Source organism: Silene latifolia, chromosome 7, assembly GCF_048544455.1.
Source record: "Silene latifolia isolate original U9 population chromosome 7, ASM4854445v1, whole genome shotgun sequence".
In the NCBI taxonomy this organism is placed as follows: domain Eukaryota; kingdom Viridiplantae; phylum Streptophyta; class Magnoliopsida; order Caryophyllales; family Caryophyllaceae; genus Silene; species Silene latifolia.
In genome coordinates this window covers 112,848,191-112,867,344 of record NC_133532.1, presented here as the reverse complement: position 1 = coordinate 112,867,344, position 19,154 = coordinate 112,848,191, and the positions used below count along the sequence as shown (strand labels likewise).

Below are 19,154 nucleotides of genomic sequence, written 5' to 3'. Positions count from 1 at the left end.
TTTTAATTAATTTTAACTTGCATTGAAGGTAATGATAAACTTTTTAGGGTTTTTCCCATCTATGACTCTTGGATTTTCACTTTTCTCAACTGTACCTATGCGTATGACATAATACTATTTGTACTCCTAAGTTCAATTTGCTATTCCATCTGTGACTTAACTAGCCTAAACCGTCAATTGGCGTTAAGTACCAACGTGGCAGCATGGAATTGTCAACATGGCTTTTTTTTTTTCTTTTTTTTCCTCTAAACTTTCCCCCCAATTTGTTTTTCTATGTTTCCCTCCATAACTTCCTCCATTATTTCCCCTATATAATCCACTCATCCCTCAATCTAATTATTTCTTTAATCCTCCAATATTCTTCACCCTCATTTATTTTTCTCTTATTTTCCTTAAATTATCCATCTCATTTCTTTTTCATCTAGCAATTGGAGAAGGAATGACCCAATTGAAGAGCTTGAATTTCGAAACCAAAGATTTCATTATGTAATGTGTTCTTTTCCTTTAATTATTCATCTCATGTCTTCTTCATCTAGCAATTGGAGAAGGAATGACCCAATTGGAGAGCTTGAATTTTGCAACCAAATAAGGGAGGATGAAGAATAATGTAGGATTAAAGAAGTAAGATTGAGGAATGAGTGGATTAATTATATAAGGGAAGTAATGAAGGGAAGTTATAGGGAGAAACATCGAAAAAAATAAGGGGAAGTTGAAAGGAAATAAAAGGAAAAAAAAAGTCATGTTGTCACTTCCATGCTGCCATGTTAGCACTTAACATCAAGAACTGACGGTTTAGGCTAGGGGTGGGCATAATCCGGTCCGGAACGGAAAAATGGACCGGTCCGGACCAGAATCTAGTGGACTGGAATCGGAATTAAAAATTCCGGTCCGGTCTCCGGTCAGCCATTTTCCAAGAATCCGGTTCCGGTCCGGACAGATATGGACCAGAATGCCCGGAATTATTGTTATTTGCTTTTTTTTTTTCTTAAAATGGTATTTTTATTCAGGTCCAACCGGTCCGGTCCAGTGGACCGGAATTTGGGACCTGAATTTGAAAAAGTGGAAATTCCGGTCCAACCGGTCTAGTCCGGTCCCGAAACCTTCTTCTGTATTCATCAATCGTATCCCTACCATCCCCCTCTTGTCCGGATGTAGGAAACCGCCGGGTGATGTATTTTTATGAACCCGACATTGGCAATTATGATTACGGGCTTAATCACGTAATGAAGCCAAAGCGTGTATACACATGACACATGAATTGATGATGAGATATGGATTGTTAGATTCAGTGGACGCTAGGAAACCTGTCTAACGAGACTTTGATGAGGAACTTTCACATGGACAAATACGTCGACTATTTGTCGAAGGTCTCCCCTAACCTTGTGAAAATGTTCAATCTTGGAGGTGATAGTCCGATTTTCCCCGTTTTGTCAAGTTTTGTCAAGCGCCCGTCAGGGGATCCATCGGAGCTACGACCATGCTAAACAATGAAAAAACATATATTGCCATTAATTGGGCCGGCGGGTTGCATCATGCTAAGAAATGTGAGACGTCTGGGTTTTGTTATGTTAATGATATCGTTCTCGCAATTCTCGAGCTGCTCAAAACTTGCAGGGTATTCTCCTCTTTTCCCCCTTTTTTCATTATTACTCCAAAATTAGTTATAATGCAGGCTTCCTTGTGATTAAGATTAGTTAATGATAAAGTTAGGGGGTGTTTGTGTAATACCCCAGTTTTCTAAGTCTGTTACTCGGCCGAATATGGCTTACTCGGCCGAGTAAGGGTGTCGTGTGTTTCTGGACAATTTACTGCCCAGGAATACTCGACCGAGTTTGGGAATAATCGACCGAGTAGAGGATAATCGGCCGAGTATACTCTATACTCGACCGAGTATCCGGTATGCCGGGTATTATTTCCACGGTTTGATTTAGAGATGATTAGTGTAATATAAGACGCGTTTAACAGTTTCTAATCACTTAATTATACAAAACCTAAACATTTCAACATAACTGATGTGGGTGATGTCGTCGGGTCACATCCAATCAAACACATTTATAATACTCAACAAACAACTAGTTAGTGGTAAGTCGAGGTCGATCCATGGGAGGGTGTGCTTTGGGTTCTAAGTCTATCTATCTCAATTTATGCTAGTGTCACGATTTGGTTGGGTTTGTAGTTGTGTCCTAGACTAATGCAAACAATAAAGTAAAACAAGTAATAAAAGGAAGGATGTAAATAATTGATTAAAAGTGCTAGGATATCATGGGTTCATAAGGAAATCATGGGAGTTGATCATACAAACATGTTTACAAAGTTGCAAGCAATTAATGTTATGGAGGAACCAAGTTGGTTTATGTCTTACGATTCATAGGTAGAGTTGGGTCCCGGAGCCGAATCGATTAGATTGTACAACACCTACAAGTCGACTTACTTTCCTCCTATTCAACTTCTATGCATGGTCTAACAAGACTCGAGTTGGTTTATATCTTACAAGTCAAGTTGAGTAGATAAGAGATGGTTGTAAATGCAAGGATTCATAGGCTTAGCATTTCATCAAACATAACATGTGCATAAAGTTGACATCACAAGCAAGCAAGGAAACTAATTATGAAAACATATTGGATTAAGCATGAATCATTCCCCATGTTTGTTTTCCCTAATTACCCACTAATCCTAGCTGTTCCGGGTGTAATTCCAGAGCAAGTATTGTTACCACCCGTGGCTTGTAGAATGATGTCTTGAGTTGAATCCCTCTTGTCTTTATCGTTCCACTCGGCCTCTCCCCGCAACAATGAACGGCGAGGGCTTGGCTTTGTGCCAAGCGTACTCACTCCGACGCTCAAGTCAGTAAACTTAGAGGGATAAGTTGTTGTTACTTGGCTAAGGATGTATTGTAGAGAGATAAGGAAGATATTACCAGATGAATAGTGATTCTTAGGTTCATTTATGGATCCTTTCCTCAATGAAGGTTGAGGAGTATTTATAGACTTTCACCTTTTGTCACGTAGTGGCCAAGTGGCCAAGTGGCTAGCAGGTGGAAAGACCGTTCTACCCTCGGCCGATGGACCCATGGCAGGCCGGCCGAGGGTCTTGGATATGAGTACGCGGATATGTATCCCGGCTGGCTAGTTGCCTAGCCGAGACCAGTGACAGCCGATAGGTTGCATCGGCTAGATGTCTAAGTCGTTGACTTTCTTTGTGGATATCCTTGACCTTGCTCAATGTGTTGACTTGGTCAGCGGTGCGGAATATGCCCCATCAATTTGCCCCAGCGTAGTCTATGCCGTGGTATGGGCTCCGATGTATGTTGAGCGTATATTCTGCGCAAGTAATTTCTGAAACTTTTTCCGTATCGGCTTCTTCTACCTCGGCCTGGAAGGACTTAGGCCGTACCATATCCCCCCTCCACATGGATGTGTAAAGGGCATCCGATGTGGAAAAGAAAGTGACGCTGGCTGAGATCAGGGTTGGGAGTGCTGGTTGTTTTTGATTGCCCCCAGGCCGGTGCTTATTGTTTCGGGTGTAATTCCAGAGCAAGTATTGTTACCATCCGTGGCTTGTAGAATGATGTCTTGATATCGTTCCACTCGGCCTCTCCTGCAACAATGAACGAACTGAGGGCTTGGCTTTGTGCCAAGCGTACTCACTCCGACGCTCAAGTCAGTAAACTTAGAGGGATAACTTGTTGTTACTTGGCTAAGGATGTATTGTAGAGAGATAAGGAAGATATTACCAGATGAATAGTGATTCTTAGGTTCATTTATGGATCCTTTCCTCAATGAAGGTTGAGGAGTATTTATAGACTTTCACCTTTTGTCACGTAGTGGCCAAGTGGCCAAGTGGCTAGCAGGTGGAAAGACCGTTCTACCCTCGGCCGATGGACCCATGGCAGGCCGGCCGAGGGTCTTGGATATGAGTACGCGGATATGTATCCCCCTGGCTAGTTGCCTAGCCGAGACCCAGGTGACAGGCCGATGGGTTGCATCGGCTAGACTGTCTAAGTCGTTGACTTTGCTGTGGATATCCTTGACCTTGCTCAATGTGTTGACTTGGTCAGCGGTGCAGAATATGCCCCATCACTAGCTAAAGAGACTACTCACTCATTATCAAGTTTAACATGCTAACAAGGTTGTCAATCATATTAACATGGTAAAACATGATGAACAAGTAAGAAAGATTAACAATAATTAAAACAAGGATTAAGAGAATTATACCTATGGAGATTCCAAAATAATAATGCAAAGAATAATAGAAGAAACTTGATTGATTGATGAAGGGTTGTCAATCTTCCAATAATAACCCAATAATCTTCAATTACCCAAAAGTAACAAACTTGAACAATAATTAAGGAGAGGTTAATGTGAAATTTGTGGAAAGATTAAAGAGTAATCTATTCTAATCTATTCCTAATCTAATCTAAGAGGAATTTCTAATGTGGAGGCTCTCTAGTCTAAAAACTTCATGCTTTGATTATCTACAAGTGGGGTATATATAGTAGAGCTTCATTAGGTTAACTAAGGCTAAATTAGTAATTAACATTTGTGAGTTCTAAACAGGGAATTGCTAGTCTTTCCGGAGAGATGAGCATCTCAGCTGAGGACGCCACGATCCGTTCGTCCAGGAGGGGAATCCGCTCGGATTGTTGCAGGGGTGGACGAGCGTCTTTAGGCAAATCCGCTCGGATTATAGCAAGGGTATCCGAGCGTCTTTGAGGCTTGGACGCTCGGATTATGCTTCTTGGACGGGCGTCTTGTCTCTTTGGCCGCTTGGATTCTGCTTCAGAATCCTTCTCTTTACTTATTTCTCATTCTTCGAGGAATTAGTCTTTAGTTCTTGCCTTCTCTTCATACTAGTCCATCAAATATCGTCAACAAGCTTCCAAATATGCACGAAAGACGAGAATTTCCGCCTTATTATCTCCTTTCCTATAAAACATACGAAATGCACTAGGAAAGCAAAATAGGAAGCATTTGACGGATAAAATGGCCATGAAATGTTATAATAGTATGCAAAATAGACTCAATTAGGGGACTAAATATGCGCAAATAATGTTCACATCAATAACTCTATTCCTCTCCTAATCTCTCTCAAGTGCGTGGATCGTTAGCGAGTCTTGTTCATCATTCATTGCATTGTTGGTGTCGGTAGGCCTTTGATTTCATTAATTCTAGTATTTTACCTTTTAAAGGCTTGCCCTAATTTGAGATTTGGGGAAAAAGGGTTTTGCATATGGTAATTGGAATTATGTGATTGTTGTTAGGTGAGAACTTCGTAGAGGAGCCGTTCTAGATTTATTTGCTTGTGTATCTCATGGAAGTTGTGCTCAGGTAGGGTTTCCCTACTCGTTTTACTCTTTAATTGTTATAAGATTGTGTGGTAATTGTTGTACGATTGATTAGCTTCTGATTGTTGTTGGTGTATTGGAGTTGGTGTTGTGACGGTTGATGATGATTTTCGCGAGATGCGTCCTTGGCTGAGTGGAGTCACTTATGGGAGTGGCTTCACGCCCTAGTTTCGCCCTCTGTGGAATCCGCCACAGAAGGGGATGTGCACATTAATGAACACGGTTATCGCTCGTTGATGAGCGGGGCTTAGGTGGGCAAGGTTGCGTTCCCCCACTGACGGTGAGGAATATCTGTTGCGATGGGTAATCTGGCAGGGCTACACACATTAGTGTGTAGTAAGTTACGATATGTGATTGGGAGTTGAAGGTGGATGATGATCAGGAGTTTGTCTTTTGTACTTGTCTTATTTTGATTATACAGTAACTGACCCCGTTGTTGTTTTATAAAGTCAGTGGTGATCCATTTGGGGATGGTGAGCAGATTGTGACAGGTGATGATATTTGTAGATACCTCATTTCTGCACCTCCCGCAAACCACCCGGTGATGATTGGGCCGCATGTTTGGTATGCGGAATGATTTGTGACAGTTCGTAAGTTTATCGTCGAGTGATCGCTCAAACACTTGTATCTACCTCTTAATTGTCATCTACGCGCCGATACGGTCGTTTTGGTAGTAATTAGAGTACACTTGGAGTCCGGACCAAAAACCATCTTCATTTTCTTATAACCGTTAAAATGCCGAGTCAGAATATTCTGGAATGTTCCGGATATTTCTATTCCATATTTTCCAATCTTTTAATCTTTGGTAAAGTATTTCCCGTAATATTCACACAAAATATTAAGGAAAACAAGATTAATCCGTTATTCCATAAACAAAACACGGAAATCTTTCTTTCGCAGGAGGAAACCACTTGGAAAAGGACGCAGCAAGTGCTGCGCCTCTTCCAAGAGACGCAGTGCCTGGTGCGCCTCTTCCCAAGTCCTTTTCTGCGTATTTTTCGTATCTTTTCATATCTTTTCGAGATTCACTTCCAAAGTTTCTCCGAAAACCCTACTTCCTTCGTGTGATTAGTATAAATAGAGACCTTCGGTCTCACATATTTCTCACGCGAGTGTCCGCCCTTCTCTTCTCCCTTTGCATTCTAGACCACGTTCTTACTTTTTGGCGTCTACGTGCTTGAACATTCGACCACGTAAGCTCGGATCTTTCTGAGTACCAGCCTCGTTTTGCATGACCGACCAATTTGACCAACTCCACAACTAATCAACATTAATCAATCTGTTTAATTCCTCTTAGAGGGCACTTTCGTTGTACATTCGAGTCGAGCATCACTAAACGTTAACTTAGTTCATCTCGTTTCGTCAAACATGTAAGTCTGAGAGTGTAAATCTTTCTTTTATTATTGTTCTTTATTTTTCGTAATCATAATGTAAGATTTATGTCGAAAGTATTCTTAAAACCGATTTGTAAAACCATGTTTTAAACGCTTTTTACGGATTATCAGGAGACAGACGTCGAGAAAGGACGCAGCAACTACTGCGCCTCTTCGTGAGGCTGCCGCAGTTCCTGCTTCCTTTCTTCTTCCTTCGTCTTTTGTTAATTTGTTTGTTCTTCGTTTGTTTTCATTCGTTCTTTGATTCTTTAAAGTTAAACATAGTAATTTGACATATCATTCATCATTAGTATTTAATTCATTATTAATATCTCGACTTAAATCCCAAGTAACTAATATTTGCGGGTTTTCGTCATTAAAATCAAATTCGGGTTTTAGAGGTTCGATTCATTCATATTGAGTCTCTGGAATTCGTCGTTGATATATTCTCATCTGTTTATTATCGTCACCATTATTAGTAATTTGTTTAACCTAATTAATTTTGTTTAATTTGTATTATTAATCCCGTAATTAATCTTGTAATTAATTAGTTCTATTTAGTTTTGTTCTTGTTTTATCACCCCAATCACATGTAAATAATCTGTTAATCACTTCTATCCGAGTCAAATATCAATAATCAAGCATTAAAATCACCAATGAACATTAACAGTTTGCAATTCCGGCTTCACAGCCAGAACTGAGCCAAGGAATAGACGCAGCGACTGCTGCGCCTCTTCCAAAGGACACAGCTCTGCTGCGCCTGTTCCTGGTTGAGTTCTGTGTCTGAACTCCCGTTTTGCCTTGACTTAGTTTATTAATTACGTATTAATTAACTATTATTCGTATTATCACCCCAATCACATGTAAATAATTTGTTCGTTCATATGTTTATTCTTTCTTTTCTAAAACCATCCGTTTTAAATGTACTTTCGACATAAATTAATTAACCCATTGTAATTATTGTAATTTTTTTTATTGTATTTATTATTGTATTTCTTGTATTGCTTGTATGCCTTCACATGTAATCAAATTAAATTTCTACCTTGACATTAATTGTATGTTAAATTACGTGTCAACCGACTTAGTCTAATTCTCAATGCTAGGATTAAAACGTTGGATGTTGCATTGCATGAATATAATCGACAATATATCGAGTATAGATGATTTCCCTAATCATTAGTAGAGGTCTGGTCTAGACCAGTAAGCCTAAAAGACGTGACAAAAACTCCGCTATGAATGATCATTGTTGATGAAGAAGGAAGACCATTTTGGTGAAACTGGCGTCGTCAGCGGCAACAACAAGAAAGAAAAATTATGGGTGCGATTACCGTTCCTATGATTGGAAAGATCAGACCGACGGGCTGACTGTAGTTTAATAAGACAGAGGTTTATGCCTTGAAATAGCTGAAGATGGAGGTGTATATAAGACTGAGCTTGAGCCACTTTAGCGACATATAGACGAGGTGACACGAGGATGTACCGAATTTCGTGCACCAAGATGAACCGTTGATTGGGAGTGGAAAAAAAAAGGCAGGGGAATCATTCCGCCGGACATGAGAAAAGAAACCGCCTCATCTCCGCCGGACGGCCGTTCGGTAGAGGAGCGAGAGTGACAGGTGGTGATGGTTGAATGTGGTGGATAAAATTAGGTTATATTTGGGGGTTTTTGATTTGGGGAAATTGGCTTCTCTCTCTTCGTAGCTTTTTTTTTGTGTCTTCAAAAGAATAGTCACTTTAACTATTTCTTATTTGACAACCTAGGTAATAATTCAGTATTTTTTCATAGAGAACCATCCTTGATAAAACTTGTAACTCGATCATTCATTTCAATTTTCATGTTTAAAAGGTTTTCTAAAAGAAGTTAATAGTTCATAAGTTGTACAAACAAATTATTTTATGAAAATTGAAGTGAAATATTGAGGGATACTCTTGTTGCCTTTACAAACTCTAAATAATAAAACTGTATATATCATCGTCATACGAACAAGACAAATTACATAAAATTATTTGCAAATAAGGTCCTTAATCATGATTTTTCTAGTGTTAATCAGGATTATAAGTTACCGACAGTTGGGGCAATTTCATTGGGGATATTAAACGCAATTTAATGAGTAAATCTCATAAGTTTGGTATTTTCACTTGCAAGAGTTGATGATCGAATCCCTGGCCACTTATTTTGGATATGAGAGCTCTGACTAACTTTAGTCTTAATCATGGTTTCTTACAACAATTGTGTCATACTTGTGTAACGTACAAGACACATGGTTTGTATTTATTGCACACAAGAAAACAATGACCATGAAGGTAACTTTTGGTTTATTTAGTTATATCTACCCGATATCTAAAGTAAATGATTGTATTTTTTTTCATAATTTTTCATATATATATGATTAAACTAACTTAATACATTATCATAAAATATAGAAATGCAATCGGATTTAAGAAAATTATGACTCAAAACACATTTGAACTAATATTGACCCAACTTAAGAAAATTGTGACTCAAAATTCATCTGAACTCATGTTGACCCGACTCGAATTGAACCGTACCCAACTAGAAATAACACAAACCGGTTAAAAAAGCTAACAGAAATAGACTTGATGGAAATCGAACTAAAATAGCAACCAATGTCGTCTGAATTAAAATCAAACCGACTTTACCCGATATAAAACTGAATCGATTGGCCATTTACCAGGTTTAATTATATAACCAAAAATGGTCATAGGAATACTATATAAACTTTTCCTAATTTGAAAATTTCCTTCAACCTAACCCGATATCTTTCTAAAATCATGATTTCGAAACCACTACTCCCTTATAAATTGAAATGCACATATACCCATCACCCTACTACCCATCCTTTCTCATATCTCTTCATTTCTAACACACTCTTAGCTACTCAAATGAGGACGCAAAAGAGAAACAAATTTCCTATAACAAAATTACCCCCAGAAATATGCGTAGAAATTCTTGCTAAATTACCAGCCAAATTCATATTAAGATTTCGATGTGTCTCTAAGTTTTGGTGCTCCCTCATTGATGATCCACATTTCACTTCAACTCACCTTAAAACCCGTCACAAACTTCAAGATGAATCTCGCTTGCTAGTGTTAGAGACCAATGACATGTGTTTCCTAAATCAGTTGTGTGCTATTCGTCGTGGTGACACATTTAGAAGAATGTCTAAGCATGAATTAGGTTTTTATTTGCCCATCAATTACCAAGTAGTCGGTTATATTAACGGCGTGCTTTGCGTCAAGAAATATATAGCAGCAAAAACACAACCAATTCAAATTTATCTTTGGAATCCTTCGATTAGGAAAGCTTTAGAAATTCCTCTTCCGCGAATCGCACAACTAGGATTTGATACTGAATGCGCCTTTGGTTTTAACCCGATCACAAATGATTTCAAGATTGTAGCAAGCTTATGTGGGGTAATATCCGTATAAGACCCTCTAAATTTAGGACTATAACGTAAATTTAGCATGTGAATTATTGTCATAAAACGTAAATACAGTAATGAAACGATAAGTATAAAGAATCAACCTCGGGTCCTTTGATGCACGGCGTAAAGAACAGAAATCAAACGAGATTCCCTCCTAATTGTTGCACCCAAGACTTGTCCGAGATATGCCCTTGTGCTAGATGGTGTTCTCCGATTGCCTTGCAATATTGGGAGAACTGATGTGAGTTTTTCGAGATGAGAGATCTCGGTTTTTCAGAGGAGAATGCTCTTCAAAACCCTAATAATTTTTGGCAAAAAAAAAAAATTAGGTTAGACAAGAGGAGAAACTCTCCTTTTGTCTATGTGAGGCTCGGCCAAACCGAGTGAGAGGAGAGCTCGCGGGCTTTTTAATTTCCTCTTCACTTAAGCTCGCGGTCCGGTCCAAAACTCGCTAAGTGTATATGACGCGGTTTTTACTTATCGTCATCGGTTATCGGCTATTAGAACATCAACTAATAACACGGGTTAGTTGAAGTATTAATACATGTCCGACAAAGACGATATTGTATAATTTATTCAATATACATTAATTAAATATAAATCGCTTATATTTAATTTTACGAATTAACTGGTTAATTCGCCTTAGCCCATGATATTTAATCCGTATTAAATATAATATCTCAACATCACATTTTGACTAATTACTAGTCAAATAACTCGGACTAATGGTTAGTCGATTTGGCATTTACATGATCGTATTTTCATACCGTGACGTCTCTCAAACGTATCCTATAGGTGTGACTTTTAGGGACCAGTTGATCACCGCCATCTGTATGACAATAACGTCAAACTTATCTAGCAAGCCAACCGTTATTGATAAACGTGGATCAACTGATAATAATACCAAAAGTATGCCCTTTGATCCTTTTAGAGGTTTATAAGTCCTTGCACTAACTGTTAAGGACACCAACCCCAACAAGCTCCCACTTGTCCGTACAAGTGCATGTGCAATGACGTTATCCGCACTAACTGGAGGACACAAGCTCCAACAAACTCCCACTTGTCCGTACAAGTGTATGTGCGATAACCGATTCTCATATTCATTTAAAATTTCTCCCACTCAATGTAAAACAATTTGCAGATCCGGATCCACAAAGGTCGTATTTTACAATCGATCTGTATCTAGAGTGGTTTCCAAGACTAGAGAGTAACTTAACTGATAAAACGAATCCGTATTCGAGCATGGCCATGCATTTCGATTCTGACTCCTCGAGTGGCCCTGAGAAATATCGAGTACCTGATAAAGGCTGAATATTTCCTTCAACTCGACTCCTTCCGATCTAAGCACATCATGAAATGACCCAGAAAGAATCTACTTGGCCCCCTGTTACGGATGACCGTGAGAAAGAAACCAAAGTCACCCAAAATCTGCCTTAGTCTCAAGAGACAGTCGATAGTCAAAAGAATCGACTCTTTGGATCACCATGGAGGTCCTATCCACGACCGGGCACCGAATGTTACAAAACATTTAGGACTCCACGTCGTTGTCACAATTGTGTCCTACGAAATATCCGTATAAATCGCCTCTGTGATTGGTCAGTCAACCGGTTGACTTATGGCTCGTTGAACCCACCATCAACCAACGTCACAAAATAATTGCCAGAGTTATCAGCTCATGTGGGCAATTAAGGACTGAAAAGATATAATGTTCGTTCAGTTCACTTTGTGGTGTTCAAAATTTGTCGTACAAATCCACATGAAAAACAAAATATATATAAAATATCAAAACGATGATGTCGTATAGAGTACAAGAGAGAATGAATCTGATCCATAAAAGAGTACTACAACTTAGGAACACGTTTAATTCCCATGGAATTAACATGCCCTTCATGCTTATCTTGTCGTAATGCTTTAGTGAGAGGATCTGCTATGTTATCATCTCTAGCAATCTTTTCTATCACTACTTCCTTTTGCTCCACGTAATCCCGGATTAGATGAGCTTTCCGTTGTACATGTCTAGACTTGTTGCTAGACTTTGGCTCCTTAGCTTGGAAGATGGCACCACTATTGTCGCAATAGATGGTGATCGGGTCATTCGAACTAGGCACTACAGAGAGCCCATGTAAGAATTGACGCATCCATATCGCTTCCTTTGTAGCTTCAGACGCGGCATAGTACTCGGACTCGTCGTAGAATCTCTTTGTAACAGTTTGTTTCGAACTCTTCCGGTGATCTGCAGCGCCATTAAGAGTGAAAACGAATCAGACCGAGATTTCGAGTCATCTCGATCCGTTTGGAAGCTAGCATCTGCGTAACCGATTCGCATAGCTTTTGATCGCCTCCATAAGTCAATGCCCAATCTTTAGTCCTCCGTAGGTACTTAAGAATGTTCTTGACAGCCAGCCAATGTGGTTCACCGGATCTTTGTTGGAATCGACTTGTCATACTCAATGCATATGCCACGTCCGGACGTGTGCATATCATGGCATACATGATTGATCCTATAGCCGAAGCATAAGGAATCCGTGTCATGCGCTCTTTCTCTTCCGGTGTCTCGGTGCCCGAGATCGGCTCAAATGCACCCCGGAGCCATAGGAAGGAACCCCTTCTTGGAGTTAGTCATGCTGAATCTCTCTAGGACTTTGTCTATGTAAGACTCCTGACTGAGAGATAGCAAGGGCGTGACTCCACTCAGCCAGGGATGCGCCCCGAAGATCACAGACGGCTATACAATAATCACAATCACGTCAACCGAGACAACACAACACCAACCGATTATCACAATCTATCAATCACACCTATACGATATTAACCAACTCATATCAAATACACACAAGACATCCAACAATACTGAGTAGGCAAACCTACCTCTATCCAACCGCAATGATTCTGAGTCTGATCACGCGATATCAATCAACTAATCAACACACCTATACAAGCAGTACAAACACCTATTACAATCACTACAACCCTAACTGAAACAACAACGACAACGATGATGATGGTGACATACCTACGCATAACATACCGGCGTCAAGACTGCTACCTGACTAAAGCAACTCATCCCTACGGCACAAGCACCCTCAAAGGCCTCCATGGAAGGAACCAGGGTGAAGGGGAGAAGGATATGCAATTTAGCTCCATTTTGCCATGAAAATGCAAGGTTTGCACTCCTCTCCTACCAAGGAAACAAAACCTCAAAGAATATGCAAAACGAAAGACTAAAGATAGTAAATGACCAAATTAAACACTAAAAAGCATAGAAACGAGACTAATTCACGGACTAAATATGCTCTAAAATAAGTCACATCAGTAACGCTCTTATTTACTTGGGAGGCCTAGCTAAAAGCTCTTAAATAAATAGGGGTGTTACATGTAATATCAAATGTTATAATAGAGGAGTAGAAAATGGATAGAACATGTCATGAGTTAAAAAGAATAGCTGATATGTAGTTGTTCCTTCAATATATATGTTTCGAGTATGGTTTTTTAATAATAAGCATACATTTTCCCAAATAAAAAAAAATTACGTATCTTCCCCTATAACTTTGGTGCAACATCGAAATTTAATCTTTCAATTTCTAATTTTTTAACTTTCTTAGTAAAAGTGATACAAAAATCAATATCACCGGGTGACGTTCTATCACTCCTCTTTTTTTCTTTCTTTAAGCGGAACATTAAATTAAGAAAGCAAATATAATTGTAGAAAGTCTTGATATATGTACAATGTAAACATGCGAAAGTTGAAAATAAACATCAAAGGCTAAAACAAAAGCTGATTTCAGAGTTAACATAAAGTGTTATTCTATAAACATGAAAATTTGAACATAATTCTAAAACAAAAACTGGCTGTTTATATACATCTCATACAAAATTTAAGGGTTTAGACCTAATTAATGCTAATGCAAAATAGTGTCAGTCAGCCTACATCGCATATAAACAAGAAGGTCTTAAACTTAATCTTACCATCTACGAATTACTGGTTGGTAAACGTAGTGGAGGACCTTGGTAATGCAGAGCTGACCTCTTTCGTTGACACCAAAGTTAATTCCTTTCGATTTTAGATACTCAAAGTATTCTATTGGACAACCCTCATCATCCTCGAATTCAGAATAACCCTCATCATCCTCGACTTCTGGATCGTCGACTCTCCAACCCATAATGACAATGGCATGACCTAAAAGTAACTCATTACTCTTTAGGTCTACAATTTCTTCTGATTTGACACTATATGTCTTTTTACTCTCCATGTCATAATCGTTACAAACGACAAATTCTGCAATTACACCGTCCAAACTTAGCACTCCATGTTTTACATCTCGGATAAAGTTGCTGTGTATCGGATCTATACCCGACTTGGAGATATTTGTCCAGTCTAGATAATACCACATACCCTACGACATACGAGAAACAAATCAAATACCGAATGCATTTATACACACACGGTTCACCAAGAAATCACTGTGAAAACGCTATAACCTATAAATCAATGTTTTTTATTTGTATATCAAGAGTTTACTGTGAAAATATTATTGTCCATAAATCAATGTTTTGTATTAACTAGTTTTATTACACGTAAAATTCACGGGGCTAGCTATGTTGTAACGTTGGTCGTGTTATGCAAGTTCGGAATTATGATCGCATTGTCCCTAAAGACAAAAGGGTCCAATAAGAAAAAAAAAGTTTTTATTAATCAATACGTATGTTGTCATAATATATTCTCAAAATATAATTATGTTATGTATATATGACCACAATTTACTAAATGTTTGCCACATATTATTAGTATTTAGCAACGAATTTTGCTACGTTTTATTAGTATTTTGCCACGATTATTGTTACTATTGTTGTCGTTGTCTTCTTTGTACCCATGAGAATCACGGGTGCGTTTGAGGTTAACTGTCCTCACTTATAAACGTAGTCTTATTAATCTGAGATATATTGATATTTTTGTTGTCTTTTGTTATATATGGTGGAATGTAAAAATATTGTACATGAACTGTATTTCATATATTTTGGTGAGAAACAAAATAATATTTTAATGTTCAATTTCACATTAATTAACATATTCGACAGAAAAATATGTAGAATAACATATATGTTCTGTAATACACCTCATATTCTAAGGTTATAAGTATACCTTGTAAAATCAACCCGCCCGAATGACCCGGCCTGAAAATGCTGACCTGAGACCCGAAATTAACCCGAGTTGTATAACTCGAATATGACCCGAAACCCGAATTAACCCGACCCGACCCAAACTTAACCTGAGTTTTCCTAGACCCATATCTAACCCGACCCGAAACCACTCGACCCAATACTCTCCGACCCGAAATCACCTGGCCCGAAAGTAACCCGAAGTGACCCGAATTAGTTAATCTAAAGTCACATTTAATATTATTATATTAGTTTGAAGTCACTACATTGCTTCATGAATTTTTCTAAACAATTTTTTTTTCTTGGTTTGAAGTTTTAAATAAATGAATAAATAATGAGACTTCCGAAAAATGAAAAATAAATGAAAAAGTAGAAAATTTTGTGTTCTCTCAACTATGTCCAAGTCAATAAGTCATGATATCACATCACATTCACATAGTAGCAAAATATGGATCCTCTCCAGTTTCACTGGGTGGTCCGGTTTTCTCAAATCAACGGTTCGTAAAGAGGTTGGGCAAAAATGGAAGGCTAATATGAAGCTTTGATGTGAACTATGCCTACTCGTGAATTTTTTTTGCAGAAAATATTAGTATAAAAATGGTACTGTAAGTGGATAAAGGTAGGTGAAATAGCAGTCTTTGATTTCCTTCAAAGCTCTTCTAGGCAGTTGTGGGCCGTTGATTTGGAATAATTGGACCATCCAATTCTTTTCAGAACTGGAGTGGATCCTTAGGTCAAAATATGGTGTGAATAAAAGAAAACAAAGTACTGTAGTAGCTGTGGAGCAGTAAGGTCACATTAGGGTGGTTAGCATAGCTGAAAATAAATATGTGTCCTTCATTACTTCAGTCTAGCTATATTAATGTATCAAAAATTCTTAACTAAATGATTAAATTGGCGCAAACTTATAGTTTTCTCAATATTTCGCCAAAAGAACTGACAAATTTGGCGCCTAAATATTTTTTCAGAAATTCTCATTTAAGACAGTCTTATTCGTCCTAAGCTTAAGACCAGTCAAGTATCATACCACTTGTGAATATATTGTTTTTCTCTATACATTCTTATATACACAAGTACTACGTATTTGACCCATCTAAACCTTAAGATGTATAATGTCGTCTTAAGGGAGTCTTATTTGACTACGTATAATTTTTTAATTTGTTACATAGTATTTGACAAATGTGTCGTATTATACTATTATAATAATTAAAAACTTGACTTAAATTATTTATGAAGTGTTGGTGGGTCGCAATCAAGTTGGACTTTTTTTTTTGGTCAAGCAAGTCATTTAAAAGACGCTATCAAATTACTTAAGGACAAGATATAATCGTATTATTATTAAGTTTTACAAGTAAAATGATAAATGTTAATTGTTTCCTTCATTTCCTTTTTATAGTCAATTCGATTAATTTGCAATGACAACTCCGATTTTATCCGCTTCCACAAGTGGAACTGCTCCACCACTCACTAATGATTCTTAGCTCCGATCCTTCATGCATCGATGTAAACTTGAAAAGAATAGGACTAACTTTGCCAATTGGGATGCGCAACTCCGCTTGGCCGCGGAAGGTGACGACAAGCTTTGTTACCATACCGAAGCCGCTCCCGCTACATCTACTACTAGGACATCCGCCGCAGTTAGGGAGGCCTATGAGGTTTACCTAAAAGAATCGGCCGCGATCAAGAATGTCTTGAGCTTCTCTATGGAAGCCGATCTCCAAAGAGTGATATTAAGATAGCACCGCTTATGAGATCTATACCAAGCTTGTGACCATGTTTTCACAAGATCCTAGAAACATTCAATATGAGACGGCCTCCGCATTCTTTGAGCTCAACATAAAAGAGGGTCAAAAGTTTAGCCCTCATGTGCTCAAATTGATTGAGCATGTTGAGACGCTCAAATTGCAAGGGGTTGAAATTCCCGAACAACTCGTTATTGACCGAGTTCTCCATTCCTTGAATCGCATCAAAGTATATGTTCAGTTTAGAGTAAACTACAATATACAAAACATGAAAACCTCTCTTAATGAATTGCACAACTTGCTTGTGCAAGCCGAGAGAGACAAGGGTCTCAATATGAGTACGACCAAGGATGTGCTCAATATTAATAATAAGAACAAAGGGAAATTCAAGAAAAGTGCTAGAAAGGGTAAGAAACCGACTCCCAAGCCCAAAAAAAGGTGCTTCTTCCGAGGATAAGTGCCACTATTGTTGTGGTACGGGCCATTGAAAACGTAATTGCCCGAAATATCTAGGAGATGTCAAAGCTGGACGTGTGACTCCAGTAGGTAATAAATTCTCTAATCTATTGTGTTATTGATATAAATACCAACTTTGGTATTTAGATAGAAGTTGTGATTCTCACCCTCTTTAATGAAATATAGGGCATGTGAGCAAAGACAAAGTCAAGGACAAGCAAGCTTAAGGAAGATCTTCAACAAAGGAATGCTAGGGTAGCCGCCCATAGTAGAAGGCCTATGGAAGCTTGGCTTTTATTTTGTATTGTCTTCTTAGTATTATTGTATTTTGACATATTATTTTAGAACTTCTTTAATTTCCGTGTTGGACATGGAAATTTGTTTTATTTCCATTTTTCAAACAATGGTTGTATGAATTTAATGACTTAGCTTTCAACCCAAGTCATTCGGTAGGCTAGTAGAATGAAATGAATGTTGTTTAATTGAATTATACAATAGGAAGCTTCCATGCGAAATAGAATGGCATGAGCGATGTAAGACTATGTTCATGAAATAACCTTGAAAGTTGGTATTGTCGAATTATTGCTTACTTCAACTGTTGATTCTTTTGGTTGGTTTGTGCAGCGTGTGTTATACATAGATATTGATGTTCACTATAGAGATGGTGATGAAGAGGTTTTTTACACAATTGACAGAGTAATGATTGTTTCCTTCCATCAATTTGGCTTTGACGGATATTTATTTTCAGAAACTGGTGACATTGAAAAAGTTGGAGTGGATGGTGGCAAGAATTATTCCCTTAATGTCCCATTAAAAAGGGCGTGGATGACATCAGCTACTGTGAACTTTTCAGGCCCATTATTAGAAAGGTCATGGAATTTTACCAGTCAAATTCAGTTGTTCTTCAATGTAGGGCTGATTCACTCTCTGGTTACAAGCTTGGCGATTTCAACATGTCTGTTAAAGGCCATGCTGATTGTTTGCGATTTCTTAGGTCATATAATGTTCCTTTAATTGATTTGGGTGGAGGAGGATACGCAATTGGAAATGTAGCTCGTTGTTGGTGTTATGAGACTGCAGTTTCAGTCGGGATTGAGCCTGATAATAACCAGTTGGAAAATGAGTTTCTTGAGTTTCTTTGCGCAGATTAAACGCTTCATATTGTGCCTATTAAAGTGGAAAATCAAAACTGATCTAAACAACCGTAGGAAGTCAGGTGATAATACTTGACACTTTTTAATGTACGGAGGTGACACTTGATAATAACCTGCCGGAAAATGAGTTTATTGAGTTTTTTTTGCCCAGATTTATATTTGAATGATGAACGAGGGGACTTAGTTTGTCTGCTATTTTGGCTACCTTTTCTATATTTTGTCTTTCTTGTTTTTGTTTTTTCTATTTCTTTTTTTACTCTAAACATGTCCATCAAATTTCATGCCCCCACTCTCCTTTTCTTGACTTTTGCTTTCTTTGTATTTTTTGGGCTGCACAAAATATCAGTGAAGATTGGTTTGATGTAAGCCAGGATTGTCTAACACAAGTTAGAGATACAGTACTAATAATAATTCATTTTTTTAATTAATTTTAATTTTCATTGAAGGTAATGATAAACTTTTTAGGGTTTTTTCCATCTGTG

At 38.1% G+C, this 19,154-nt stretch overlaps 1 pseudogene; it reads left to right on the top strand.

Annotated features, from left to right (window-relative positions):
* Window positions 1-31: 31 nt before the first annotated feature.
* Window positions 32-18,711, top strand: LOC141590538 (histone deacetylase 6-like; annotated as a pseudogene).
* Window positions 18,712-19,154: the final 443 nt, after the last annotated feature.